We start from the raw sequence: 14,968 nt of genomic DNA, 5'->3' as shown, positions 1-14,968 counted from the left end.
TTATTTATTTAATTTTTGAGAGAGAGATAGGGAAAGCATGAGCAAGAGAGGCACAGAGACAGAGGAAGACACAGAATCCAAAGCAGGCTCCAGGCTCTGAGCTGTCACACAGAGACTGACACGAGGCTTGAACCCACTAACCATGAGGTCATGATCTGAGTTGAAGTCAGATACTTAGCCAACTGAGCCACCCAAGAGCCCATGTATATTCAAATATTTATTAAATAAATGTATTTTAAAGTATAATTTTAAATATTTTCTGTAGTATGAGTTTAGCTTTGTTTGACAGCTACTTCTATTATACGCATAATATTATAATATTATAATATTATACGCATAATCTCCTTTGCCTGACTTCAATATCACTTTCTCTTGAATCCTTTTGTAATCTCTTTGATTTTATTTTTCATTTTACTATTTCATTTGACATCATATATTTTCTTTTTTATTTTTATTTTTTTAAATTTTATTATTATTTTTTTAACATTTATTTATTTTTGAGACAGAGAGAGAGAGAATGAACAGGGGAGGGTCAGAGGAAGAGGGAGGCATAGAATCTGAAACAGGGTCCAGGCTCTGAGCGGTCAGCACAGAGCCCGACGCGGGGCTCGAACCCTTTCTTATTGATCCATCTGTTTGGTTCTTTGTCCCATTCACAGTTTCATTTTAATATAAGCTTCTTGGAAGCAGGGACTTGTGTTTCATATTTACTCTCTACCCTGGAATGCTTTCTAGGTACATTATAGGTATGCAACAGGAATTTCATAATGACCATTTTATAAAATTTTAATTAGAAAAGTAATATTTACAGAACTCTAATGGAAGAATATTCATTCCATTCATTGTTCTGGACATGCTTATTTTATCTCTGACCTAAGCAAATCCCACAGCAAGTTCCATGGTCAGCATGTATTGATGTTATGTAGAATCGTTTGACCTGAACCATACTTTGGCACTGTGCCATTGGCTCACATTAAGAAATATTATAAGAAATACCCCCTGAAAATTATTTACCATAAGAATGTGATTAAATGCATAATTCACTGCAATATAAAAATTTCTGGGGGGGGGGGGCGCGTCTGGGTGGCTCAGTTGGGTGAGCGTCCGACTTCAGCTCAGGTCATGATCTCACACTCCATGAGTTTGAGCCCCGCGTCAGGCTCTGTGCTGACAGCTCAGAGCCTGGAGCCTGCTTCAGATTCTGTGTCTCCCCCTCTCTCTGCCTCTCCGCTGCTCATGCTCTGTCTCTCTCTGTGTCAAAAATAAATAAAAACATTAAATTTTTTTTTTAATTTTCTTTTTGATAAACACTCACAGGAAGAATATTCCTCCCTCTGGTTTAATATAAAAAATAGTTTAGATACCCCAGAAAAAAAAAAGAAGTATTCTCACTCTTTATCACATAAAAATTTTTTCAGAAGATGATATCTAAAATCATAGTTCTAAAGTATCAGGTGTATAGTTTATAATAACATGTTCTTTTGTGTGTGCAGAAACCTCATCACCTGCTAATTATTTTTATCTTTTATTCTTTTTCACTTTTCTCAGTTTAGAGTCAGTTTCATTGAGATCGTCCAAATATCTTTTTCCAAGATAGTCTATGTGCACGTTTTAACAATGTTTAGGAAATAATTAATTTAAATATATGTTGGACCCTGTCTCTGTGTCTATGTGTAAATAAATGTAAATAGCTTAGAAATGAAAAATAGATAATGACAGTGTAAACATATTTCTGAGTATATGCTGTACTTATTTTTAATTAGCTGAAATTGTCAAATGTGTTATATATCTTGAATTATGATATTACATTTATTTTTCCATTGTAACTGAATATTTGCTTCTGTTGTCACAGTAAACAAAATCATAATTGCTACCAGGCTGACATTTTACACACCACATTGTGCATGCAATTTATCTCTTTCAATAATGAAATTAAGCAATTGTATTAGTCATAGTCCATATACTTTTATCAGTTCAAATAATTTGCGACAGTGAAAACTTCATATACATTAAATAATGGCACTTTAAATTTAGTATGGTGTCAGGAAATGGTAAGTATAAATAAATCTACAAAGTTTTTTGTTTGTTTGGTTGTTTTTGCCTGTCATTAACCAAAAAGTTCATAAAAATAACCCATATATAACATAGGCAATATCTCAACAAATATTTTATGACTAATAATGTTATGTTTCTTATTTGCTTCCAAAAGCATCCTTGGGGCGCCTGGGTGGCTCAGTCGGTTAAGTGGTTAAGCGACCCACTTTGGCTCAGGTCATGATCTCACAGTTCAAGGGTTCCAGACTCGCCTGGGGCTTTGTGCTGACAGCTCAAAGCCTGGAGCCTACTTCAGATTTTGTGACTCCCTCTCTCTCTGCTCCTTCCCTGATCATGCTCTGTCTCTCTTTCCAAAAATAAATAAGCATTAAAGATTTTAAAAAAGCGCATCCATAAGTTTTACATCTAATCAATCTTTCTTTAGAACCATTCATTCGATAACATTTTAAATGATAAAATTTTAGATTTGAAACGAAAATATTTTGGAAAAAGAAGCCTCATATCTAAAAATCTTATGGTATTTCTTAATTGTTCATTTTTTTACTATTACATTATGTCTGATGCATAAATTTACTTTGAGAATGACAATGAACTGCCTCTAACACGTTTTAACTTTTGTGCCTAATATATTGATTCTATTACTGAATCTTGAATGGACTATCATTTCCAGAAAAGATGCTAGAATCCACACACAAAATAGGATTTCTTTTAAGGATCATTTTCCAGAATATGCTTTAAAACAAGAGTGAGAGGGGTGCCTGGGTGGCTTGGTCGGTTAAGCGTCCGACTTCGGCTCAGGTCACGATCTCACGGTCCGTGAATTCAAGCCCCATGTCGGGCTCTGTGCTGACAGCTCAGAGCCTGGAGCCTGTTTCAGATTCTGTGTCTCCCTCTCTCTCTGCCCCTCCCCTGTTCATTCTCTGTATCTCTCTGTCTCAAAAATAAATAAACGTTAACAAAAAAATTAAAACAAGATTGAGAAAAAAAACACAATTTCCCCCTCTGTAGTCATGCGTTTATTCAACAAGAGCAAATATTGGATTTGTCTCTCATGGTGTATACTATCTGTATCATAGTTACAGGAATTTTTACTGAGATCCTCAGGATTTTCTTAAATAGAACATGTTTTTGAAAAAAAAATGTGCAAGGTATTGTTTTTAATAGCAATCTTTTCTCACATAACTACCAGTGTATAAAATAAGTTTTGGTCATATTATATGAGCAAATTGACTAAACTTTATGTTTTCCTGGGATACCACTGGGCAGGGATGAGTGGAGATACAAAATTAAGTACTAATCTTTGTGTAAATTGTATGTAATTTATGTGTTTTTCTTTTTTAGATCATGTCAACTAGTCCTTGAAAAGAGTAAGAAATTGAGATATTTTGCTTATTATTATTTTGGTTATGATTTGCCAAACTATTTGATTTATTTTCCATGAATTCAAAGTGACTTTTAAGTTACTACAAATAGGTCTTCAAGATTTGCTCTCTATTAATCTAAATAATTTTAAAGTTTCTTTATTGATTTCAACATTTGCAGCATTGTTTGATAAATTTCTGTTCTCATTATTATCATGAAAGGAATGAGAACTAATATCATGGCCTCCTCTCATTTTGCTTCAGCTTAGGAAGCTACCAAATTTGGGCTTAACTAAAATATTTTTAAAACGATCAAATCTTTAATTATATATATATTTTTTTTTTTCTGAAATATAACTGCTTCCCAGATTCTTTGCCTGACTTGTATCTTTAAGCTGATAGCTACCAGTTGTTTCAGTTGTGTGTAATCAAATCACAACATCCATGACTTCAAAAAAGTTACAAGTCATTATCATATCCCTAACTTATATATGCATCTTCTCAAAAATTTTGGTCATCGTTGGTAACTCACTTAAGTGGCATTTGCTATATCAATAGGGAGTATTTTTCATTAAGAAAAGTTCTTTTACAAAGACATTCACCTTATTAAGGGAATGGTAAAGTAGGATGCAACATCATCAAATCCATGTAAATTATCTTCTGATACTGTGTAAATTGCTTATTTTTTAGAAGCTAAAGTACTTAAAGATAGTTATATTAGGTGTATTTCAGTGGTTTCAATGGGTGAAATTATTTCATTCCTCATGAGTGGGCCTAAAATAGGAATTCTTAATCGGGAATCCAAAGGGACGTGTTCAGAGATCTATAAACTTGGATCAAGAAAAAAAATGCATCTCTATTTTTGTTATCTTCCACTGATATTTAACATTCTTTCAGTTAGGGTATAGGCAATTGAATTAGTTAGCTATTGTGGCATACCAATAACCCTAAAATTCAGCAACTGAAACAATAAATATTTCATCTCACACTTTCTATGGGTCAGGAAGCTAGGCATGGCTTAGCAGTGTTTCAGGCTCAGCTGGCAGCGAGGGCAGTAATCATCTCAAGGCTTAACTCAGGGAATATCTCCTTCTGAACTCACTTGCCTATTGGCAAGCTAAGTTTAGTCATGTGGGTATCTGACCAGGGCCACTTCATGACATGGTACCCGGCTTCCCCCAACGTGAGTAGTCCAAGAAAGAGCAAGGGAGACCACATCAAAGAGAGTGAAAACACAACTAAGCTGAAACTATGGTCTTTCATAACCTAATTGTGTAAGAGCGATTCCAGCACATCAGCTGTAACTTGTTTGTTAGAAATGAATTACTCAGCTCAACCCACATTCAAGAAGGAATTACACAAGGATGTGAATATCAGGAGATGAGATCATGGGGAGGGGCCATTTTAGAGGCTGCCTACTGCAACAGTAACCACAGTAATATTAACTATATCTATATCTTTATAAACATTAGAAATGTATTTCTAACATTTTTTAAGATAAGGACAAACCAAGCCAACAATAATGTAAGACTATCTCAGGACTATCATTCTTTAATTGTAATAAGTTAATTAACATACAAAAACATATACTTATCTTCAATTAGCATAAAAATAAAATTGGAAATTGATAGCCATATATCACCAAACTCCCTTCCCATGATGGACATGTCCACTATTCATAAATGAAATATCGGGGCACCTGGGTGGCTCAGTCGGTTGAGCGACCGACTTCGGCTCAGGTCATGATTTCACAGCTTGTGAGTTCGAGCCCCGCCTCGGGCTCTGTGCTGACAGCTCAGAGCCTGGAGCCTGCTTCGAGTTCTGTGTCTCCCTCTCTCTCTGCCCCTCCCCAACTCATGCTCTGTCTCTCTCTGTGTCAGAACTAAATAAACATAAAAAAAAGTAAAAATAAAATAACTGAAACCTCATAGATCTTTACCCTACAATTACACTACTGTCTTTCTTTTGTTAAATTTAAATTGGACCAAATGATAAGTACTGTTTGACAACCCCTCCCCACTTTATTTATTTATTTATTTATTTTAACATTTATCTTTGAGAGAGAGACAGAGAGACAGAGTCAGAGACAGAGACAGAGACAGAGCATGAGCGGAGGAGTGGCAGAGAGAGGGAGGGAGACACAGAATCTGACGTCAGGCTCCAGGCTCTGAGCTGTCAATACAGAACGATGAAAGGCTTGAACCCAACAGCTGTGAGATCATGACCTGAGCCAAAGTCTGAAACTTAACCTACTGGGCCACCTAGGCACCCCGACAACCCTTCCCCACATAAGATGTAATTAAATCATTTCAAATGCAAAAATTTAATAATAATTCAGTTATGTATTTTAGGACAGAAAGCACTAAATTATTAATTTAGAGTGTTAATTCTTCTTTATGCTATATAATATATGAGCTCTAAGGTACAGAATGTTTCTTATGGATTATCCTTAGAAAACAAGGATTATTAGAAGGTGCTATTTATCTTTAGCTTAAACTGCTTTCAATTGCACTCAGCAATTGGCATATTGATTGCATGGCAGCTTGGCAGACCATTACATTCTAAAGGAGGAGTTTTGAATTTCCGGACTTTTTTGTTTCATTGCCTGTTTCACGTATCTAAAATTTAAATCGGTTGCTATGTTGTATCCCGTTTTTAGGGAAAACGTTTCCAATCTAGTACATTGTGGTTTTTCCAATTCATGAGCAAAATGAAAGAAACCACTGTCAAATTCCATTTGACACTCTGGAGATTTTATTACCTTCCCTTAAAAAAATCAGATTCATTAAAAAAGAAAGAAAACGAACAGCATGAGTGCTTTTCTACTATTCTTCCCAACTTTAGAAACATAAATTGAAAAGAAATCAACTACCTGGGTTTCAAGAGTGATATTGTTATAAGAGTTACCTAAGGTGAAATAACAGGGAGAAAAGAAACCCTCTTTTAAAATCTAATACAATTTTGTTTGTTTTGCAGTTTAGATTAGTTCTTATAACTAATAGTGAAGTCACAGGAAAGCAGGGGACAATGTTGCACATTATTTTAAACAGCTGTAACATAACCATTATTACTGTCTCGACCAGGATATAATGTTATGTGTAATACAGTGCTTTGTTATATATCCCCTCTGGACCATTGATGGTAATTATAGTGGCTGGTCCTTCTTAGATGAAGTTGTTGAAACTAACTTTAGTTAAATGTTGATATTTTCAGTTCACTTTAAAAGTGTAATGGGAATGCATCTCAGTTGATACTACTCTAGCCCAAATAATCTGATTTGTTAAACCAGTTCCGAGGGCAGAATCTTTGTATGTTTCTGTAAGCCCTTGACAAATATGCTGTTCTTAAAAAGAATGTAGTAACTCATACTACTGTGCTGGGCATACTGGCTTGATGAGAAGGCAAGCTGTGTATCTAAGAAATAATTAAATAACAGTATTGGCTAATAAAGTTCTAAAAATAATAGGAGAGATTAGTGTGGCTTTTTACCTTTGACAATTTCTCTAAACACCTGAAAATACATGCTGCACACCATCATGTGTTAATCGTTTGACACTGAGTTGACTCTGATTACAATTATTTATATTATAATTCAGATATTTGCATTTATTATAAATCTCTAGCCATTGTAGAAACAAGGTCAGATATAATTATTGCCTTTTTGTCAATGTTATTTTGTATTATCATAATTTATTTTTCAACATAGGAAAAAAAAACATTTATTTTCTGCAAATTCTCCTTTATTGCATATGTACAGCATCCTCTGAATGTTTTACCACACCAAGAATACATGTATTAAAAGAAAATTTTATTACTTCTCAACTCTCTCAATGATTTCACCGTATTTTATTTTATTTTATTTTATTTTATTTTATTTTATTTTTTATTTTTAAGGTTTATTTATTTGAGAGAGAGAGAGAGAGAGCTCGGTGGAGGAGCGGCAGAGAGAATGGGAGAAACAGAATCTGAAACAGGCTGCAGGCTCTGAGCTGTCAGCACACAGCCTAACGCAGGGCTCGAATCCACAAATTGTGAGATCATGACCTGAGCAAATGTCAGATGCTCAACTGACTGAGCCACCCAGGCGCCCCAATTTCACCATGTTTTAATACGCGTTCCTAAATAACACATACACACACACACACACACACACACACACACATTTTCTTTAAAATGAGTGTATAATAAATAATAGATGAAACATTTTCTTAATAGTAATCATTATTTCATATGAAGTGCAGTTCTTAAATTTAAAATAAATAAATTCAAAATAAATGCTTTATATTTAAAAGCAGTCAGGGTAACACCAGTTATAATACAAGGGCATTAAAGGACAGCTGTTATACACTCCAGGAGCCAGGTGTAAAAACAATATACTTTTCTCATTTTAATTAAATATTTCAATAAATCCTCTTACTACACTGAACATTGCACATAAAATGTTTCCAACTCAATTGAATACCAGCTTCCTGTACTACTTCAATATTAATTTATAGGTAGAATGATTCTGAATTTTAAATTAAATAAAAAACATTTTTCCAAATATAGTTAATTAAAGCAGAACAATCAAAGAAAATATTATGTTACTTAGCCATCTAGAATGCCTAATTAACTAATGAACATTTCACAATTCTCCTGAGGAAAAGTTGCTTGAGGAGACAATTTTGTGGGCTACTAAAACACTTGGCTAAATCTTAGATTTCATATTAAAACTTACTGCAGACAATATACATCATAATTTTAACTATAGTGTAAAAAATAGCAGCATGCAACTTAGTGTTTATTTATTTTTGACAGAGAGAGAGAGAGAGAGAGAGAGAATGAGCGGGGGAAGGGCAGAGAGAGAGGGAGACGCAGAATCCGAAGCAGGATCCAGGCTCTGAGCTGTCAGCACAGAGCCCAATGCGGGGCTCAAACCCACAGACCGTGAGATGGTGACCTGAGCCTGAAGTCGGACGCTCAACCGACTGAGCCACCCAGACGCCCCAGCAGCATGCAATTTAAACTAAAACATAAGCATATGTAATTCACACCTAATAACTCATTGGTTTTCAAATCCACCAAATTCTTGTTAACTTTTCCATTCCTCCCAATATTTCTCAAATCTTGAATCTGTGAGTGTCCGAATGTAAATTTCTCAGGAGACTTCTGAGAAATAGCATATAGATACAGATGACCCTCAGGTCACAGGTTCCTTAAGCAAAAAATAACATTTTCACCAAATCATTCTACTTGCCCTACCTAGAAAAGTTAGGTTAGGCGTGGCTATGATGTGGTAGCAAGTAAACCCTAATATATCAGGGCTATGCCACAATAAATGGCTTATTTCTCTTTCCTATCACAGCCCAAGCATGCCAGCTGGGTTTCACATCCAGAAGAGATTCAGGGTTCTCCACCGGATACACTGTATTCAGCCAGCAAAAAACAAGAACACAGGACATCACGACAGGTCTTAGCCATGTAGCCTGGGACCATCACTTGTACCCATGTTCCTCTGGTCAAAATTCAATCTCATGACTTTGGATGTTAGAAAAGCTGAAAAAAATGTGGTTTAGCTCCATGCCCATGAAGAGAATAAAATGTGTCTGGTGACTTCATAGCATCTTCCCAGTTTCACGGGCATAGTCACAAATAGACATGTCCAACTGTGCCAGTTTGCTTATTGAATTATTTTCCAGAGTAGTTACATACTTGGCAGTGCGCCGGAGTCACAAATTCATCACCAATCTCTGCGTAAAATGCCAACATGAGCTGCTACTTCTACATAATCATTTGCTTCTAGTGATAACTACTCTATCTTTATTTTCAGGCAAGCAATAATCAGATCTAGCATCCAGATCCATATAGATAATAGGATTATTAATCTTCTCTGTATCAAAGGTAAATTTTCTAAAGTGAACTTGTTGCTGTCCACCTCCATTTAGAAACAAAAATATTTGGGGCGCCTGGGTGGCTCAGTCGCTGAGGTCTGACTTCACCTCAGGTCACGATCTTGCCCTGCGTGAGTTCGAGCCTCGTGTCGGGCTCTGGGCTGATGGCTCAGAGCCTGGAGCCTGCTTTCCATTCTGTGTCTCCCTCTCTCTGCCCCTCCCCCGTTCATGCTCTGTCTGTCTCTGTCTCAAAAATAAATAAACGTTAAAAAAAATTTTAAAAAAAAGAAACAAAAGTATTATATATGTGTGCATAAATATATTCATCAGTAAACACTAATGATAAATACAATAGAAATATGTGCATCTCCCTTATGAGACTATTAGCTCTTTAAAGGTAAGAGTTAAGCCTTATAATCTTTATATCATATAACTGGCAAATATTAAACTCATATAACTTCCCCATAAGAAAAATAGTGGCTTAAGGGTAAAGCTGTTGGTCATTTGAATTATATATATAGTCCAACATGATGTTGCTTGCCCCACCTCTCCAGCATAAATCAGTGATTTGTGTCTTTTTTCTCTACCCATTGTATTCTTCCCTTAAGTTCAATAAATGCCCCTCCCCACTCAGAATTCTTCAGCATTTCATTGTCTTTTCCAGGAATACTCCCTTGGCACCATCATAATCATAATTCTAGATTTGAGCAGATGTTTGTATATATTAAACATGAATATAACATATATTATATAATTAATATATTAAGCATATGATAGGATATGATATATCATATAATGCAATATATAAGACATATATATAGCTTTGCCTAATACATCCTGATTCTAGTTCCCATTTCCTATGTCACTTGACCTGCAAGTTTCTGTAATCTTACAGCATGGTGTACTTCACATAATATTTCTCACAATTACATCCATTAAGTTCTCATACATGTTTGCTTATTGCCAATCTCACCCATAAAACTGGCAATGCTTACACATATCTTCTTCATATGTATCCTCAGTAAATAACATTGTACATGACACATATTAGGCACTAAATAAACATTTCTAGAGTCAGGGGTGGAAAGTAGGTATCTATACTTCTTTCTGTACATAGCATATGTATATACTACAATAAAGGTGCAGGATACATGTAAGAAAGGCACAATCATGCAAACATAATTTTAACTCTTGGCACAGTTGACCCACAACTTATTTTACAAACACATGGGCATGTGCGGACACACATACATGTACACATATACACACACTTAATTTCCAATTTCTTATTTAAGAAAATGTAAACATTGCCTAACCAAGAGAACACATAAAAATTTTAGATGATAATCTGACAAGGAGGACTCAAATATTCTCTCCAATGTTCTATCTAAACTCACAAGCGTATTTAAATAGAAAATAATAGTTAAGTGAACCAGTTTCTAAAGATAAAATCATGCATATAACAGATCACATTTATTTCATGCTTATTTTTACAAAATTTAAGACAGATATTTCAAGTTAAAAAAATTATATTTAATGCTAATTTTTAAAATGGTCATTTGGTCTCAAATGTTTTCACCCAGGCATCCATGGTCACCTGCGCATTACGTAGGTTGCTCTGTTTGTCTTGGCTGGTTATTCTCACTTTACGAAATGGCTGCTGTAGACTCTTTGGGGAGTCAAGAGTGGAGAAAATGAGCTTTCTTCCAAATGGTGTCTTATCTTTCACCAGCTAGTTCAGGCTACTTTCCATGGCAGTGTCATCATCCCAAAACAATGTGGATGTCTCTTGAAGCCTAGTCTCAGAACTTGCAAAAGTACTTTCACCACATTGCAGTGGCAAAAGCATGTCACAAAGCAAGCCCAGACTCAGAGAGTATGGAATTAAACTTTTCTTCTTACGAGTTGAAGCCGCAAATACACATTGGGTAGGACACTGATACAGGGATAAATAATTGTGGGAAGTTTTGCAGTTAATCTACCACAATCCCTCTCACTAACTGAATAGATTAAATTCATTAAATGAAATAACACCTCCCCCCCCCCCCAAAAAAAAACCCTCACTACTATAGAAAGGAATACAAAACAAAACAAAAAAAAAAGTACTACTTCTCTCTGAATCTCCTGTATAGCTAAGGTCAGAGAAAATGTTTACCAGCCAAAACTAAATAAGCAAGGGAGACTATTCAAGGTTGTTGCAGATTTAACTCAACTCCACTGACACAAAGCCAGGAGGGTTTTAAGTACGGAGGTAAGCTAGCAGAAAAGTACTGGAGGACATACTGTCGAGGTGGAGATTGATCAATGGGATGAACACTTTTGAGTTTTTTTTCTGTGCTTGTAAGTGCTGCTCTCTATGATTATGCTATCTGTGTTTTGTAGCCGGCATCCAGGGAAGTTAGGCTAGTGCCTCCCACAGGGACTAAGAAACAGGGTGCTACCTTTCTTGATGATTACATTTCAAAAGGAAGGCCTCAGGTCCTTAAGAAAGACATTCCATGGGCCCTATACCTAGCAAGAAGAGGTTTATATACATTTCAAAGGAGGTCAGAGAAAAAAATTGCAATGACAAGTCATCTAAGGTACATGCTCTAAGAAAAGGTAAGTCACTTAGGGGAGCCTGGGTGGCTCAGTCGGTTAGGCGTCCGACTTCGGCTCAAGTCATGATATCACAGTTCCTGGGTTTAAGCCCCACGTGGGGCTCTGTGCTGACAGCTCAGAGCCTGGAGTCTGGAGCCTGGAGCCTGCTTTGGATTCTGTGTCTCCCTCTTTCTCTCTGCCCCTCTGGCGCTTGTGCTCTTTCTCTCAAAAATAAATAAACATTAAAAAAAAAAAAAAGAAAGAAAGAAAAGGTAGATCAGGAGCCTATAGTCGGGAAGAAACTTACATAATGTTTAGTCAACATGAAGGGCATATTAAAAGCACCTTGGGCACTAAATATTTCCCATTCACTCCATCACCTTCTTCCTCAGTTGCCTCTTCTGATTACTTTATATGTTAATTCTATCACTTGAAAAACCATTCAAGCCATCTTCTTTCTAATCTTACTGACTATGCATGTGCATATACACACACACACATATACATACACACACATATACATATGCACACACACATACACACACACACACACACACATATAGGCTCTATTTATACTGATTTTACATCTATATATCTTATTTTTTCTAAATCTATTAAAATTTTTAAAGTCCATTTTGTTTTTGATGCTACATACATAAATATCACGGGCACAGAAAAATTATTTTTTTTAGTTTTATAGTGACTGAATTATTTACATTAAGAAAAAGAAAACCCTACTTTTCAATTGGATATTTTTATATTGGACTAAATTAGTCAGCACTTTCACTATCATATGCTATTTCTTATAAGTGGAGTAACATTTATCCTCATGAGCAAACTTGTAGAAGAAATAAGATTTTGCCATTTAGACTTTGCTCATGAATAAAATGCCTTTGGGGAAAATAGAAATGACTTTTTTCTCCCCATCTCCTTACCCAGAATAACAGCTCGTCTGACATAAGTGAGTTTTTATAAAAAAGACACATTTTGTTTGGAGAAAAGTATGAAATATTCCAACCTTAAAGGTGGACTTTTTAGAAAATGGTGAACAGAGAAAAACAACAATGTTAATGGGAGAGCAGTTACAGGCTCATCTACGTTGTTAACATAAATTGCATTGCCATAAAATTGTACCATCCTTTTCTACACAGAATCAAGAGCATTTTATCATAACAAAAGACTATTCTTTTCAAACTCAGTGGGAAATAGGCAATAGTGGAATTCTATTAGAAGGCACACTGATAAAGAATTCAGCTCAGCTGTGTCTTGTAAATGTACAAGTTAAAAGAAACTTTCTTATAAATGGACTGATCTTCAAAACAGTAATATCATACCTAAAACAAATATCTGCTCTCTATGCACCACGGGACTAGGATATATATGCAAATGAACAGGTACAACATGTATTGGTACAATTTGGTAAATACCATCTTTGAAATAAAGTAGTTTTCCAACTTTAGAAAAATACATGAACAGATCATCTTCACTGATGTGTCAACATCCAGGTCTTCAGAGTAATGGTGTTGTCCCTCCTCTTTATGACTCTGATAGTTGAACTCGCCACAGACATCCATCCAGTTTCTTGAGTAGTCTCATCAGTAATCTATGAACCAGACTTTACATCATAAGGCAACACATGACCGACACCAGAGAAGTAGTGAAATGCAGTCAATCTATCAGCACCGATGTCATGTTAGCTGTAACCCAGCTCTACAAGGCTGATCATGTTCAAAAGATGAATGTACTCAGATTATATAAGCAGCTACTGCAGGTGAGTTAGAGCAAGGTGGATGCAGGCAAAGTGTAGAAAAGTGGAAAAAAAAAATTAGTGAATGGTACCAACCATTTCAGAGCTTGGAAATATTATTGGTCAGATGATTGACAATATTCTGGTACAAATACTCTTATTTCTTCCTTTTTACATTTGACATATTTGTATTGCTGCTATAAAACCAAGAGTAAGAAATTGAAACCTGGAAAGCCCACCTTTCTTCATTTTATTTTATTTTTATTGTATTGTATTGTTTTAATAACATTTATACTGTATAATCTGAGGCAATAGAAGGAAAAAGGAAAGTTTCTTTTAATACTGTTTAAAAGTTACTTCAAATAAATTAACTCTAGTTACCAGTTAAATCCATAATTTAACTTTTCCATAATTCAGATGGTTCTCAAGTCTATTTAAACAACAATCAAAGGCAATATATTCTATAAACTATCTCTGGTAAAATATAACTATTAATTCTCCTTATACTAAAATACTTGCTAATGAAACGATACTAAATATCTAATATGACTTTTGTATTGGTTCGTAAAAACTAATACTTAGTAGAAATTAAGCATTATATATAAAAAAATTCATCTCCGTTCTTTTGTGTAACAGAAATTAATTTATTTTCATCATCATGTATTATTTCATTCAATAAATATGCCACAATTCATTTTGCTTACAAGTTTTTGCTATTACAAATAAAGCGTCAATGAATGTTCTTATACATGTCTTTTTGAAAAATATATATGTTTTGGGGGTACCTGAGTAGGTCAGTCCTTTGAGCGCCTGCCTCCTGATTTCAGCTCAGGTCATGATCTCACTGTTCATGGGTTCGAGCCCTATGTGGGGCTTCACACCAACAGCATACAGCCTGCTGGAGATCATCTCTCTCATTATCTCTCTCTCTGCCGTCTCCCACATGCTCCTGCTCTCTCTCTTTCTGTCTCAATATAAATAAACTTAAAAAATATGGTTTCATATAAGATAAGGATAGAGTCATCTAAAGTGGAATTGCTGGGTCATCAGGAAATATTTTATTCAGCTTCAGTAGATCCTAGCAGTTTTTCTAAGTGGTTGTACAAATTTACACACTCACACGCAATGTATATAAGAGTTCCATTGCTTGAGAATGTCTCTCACACAGCTTATTGACCATCTTTCTCTTAGTCACTCCAATGTGTATATAGTGTTTGTATTATTTTGTATTGTTTTTGACAAATAATAAGGTACTATAACTATTTGTGTTTTCTTGACTATCTGAACATTTCTTTGTGAAATTATCTTCAAGTTTCATTTGCCATTTTCAACCAGATGATAGTTCATTTTCTTAC

This window comes from Panthera pardus, unplaced genomic scaffold (assembly GCF_024362965.1).
Source record: "Panthera pardus isolate Hobbes unplaced genomic scaffold, ASM2436296v1 HiC_scaffold_13, whole genome shotgun sequence".
NCBI classification, from domain to species: domain Eukaryota; kingdom Metazoa; phylum Chordata; class Mammalia; order Carnivora; family Felidae; genus Panthera; species Panthera pardus.
The sequence above is the reverse complement of the archived record's forward strand: the minus strand, read 5'-3'. Positions refer to the sequence as shown.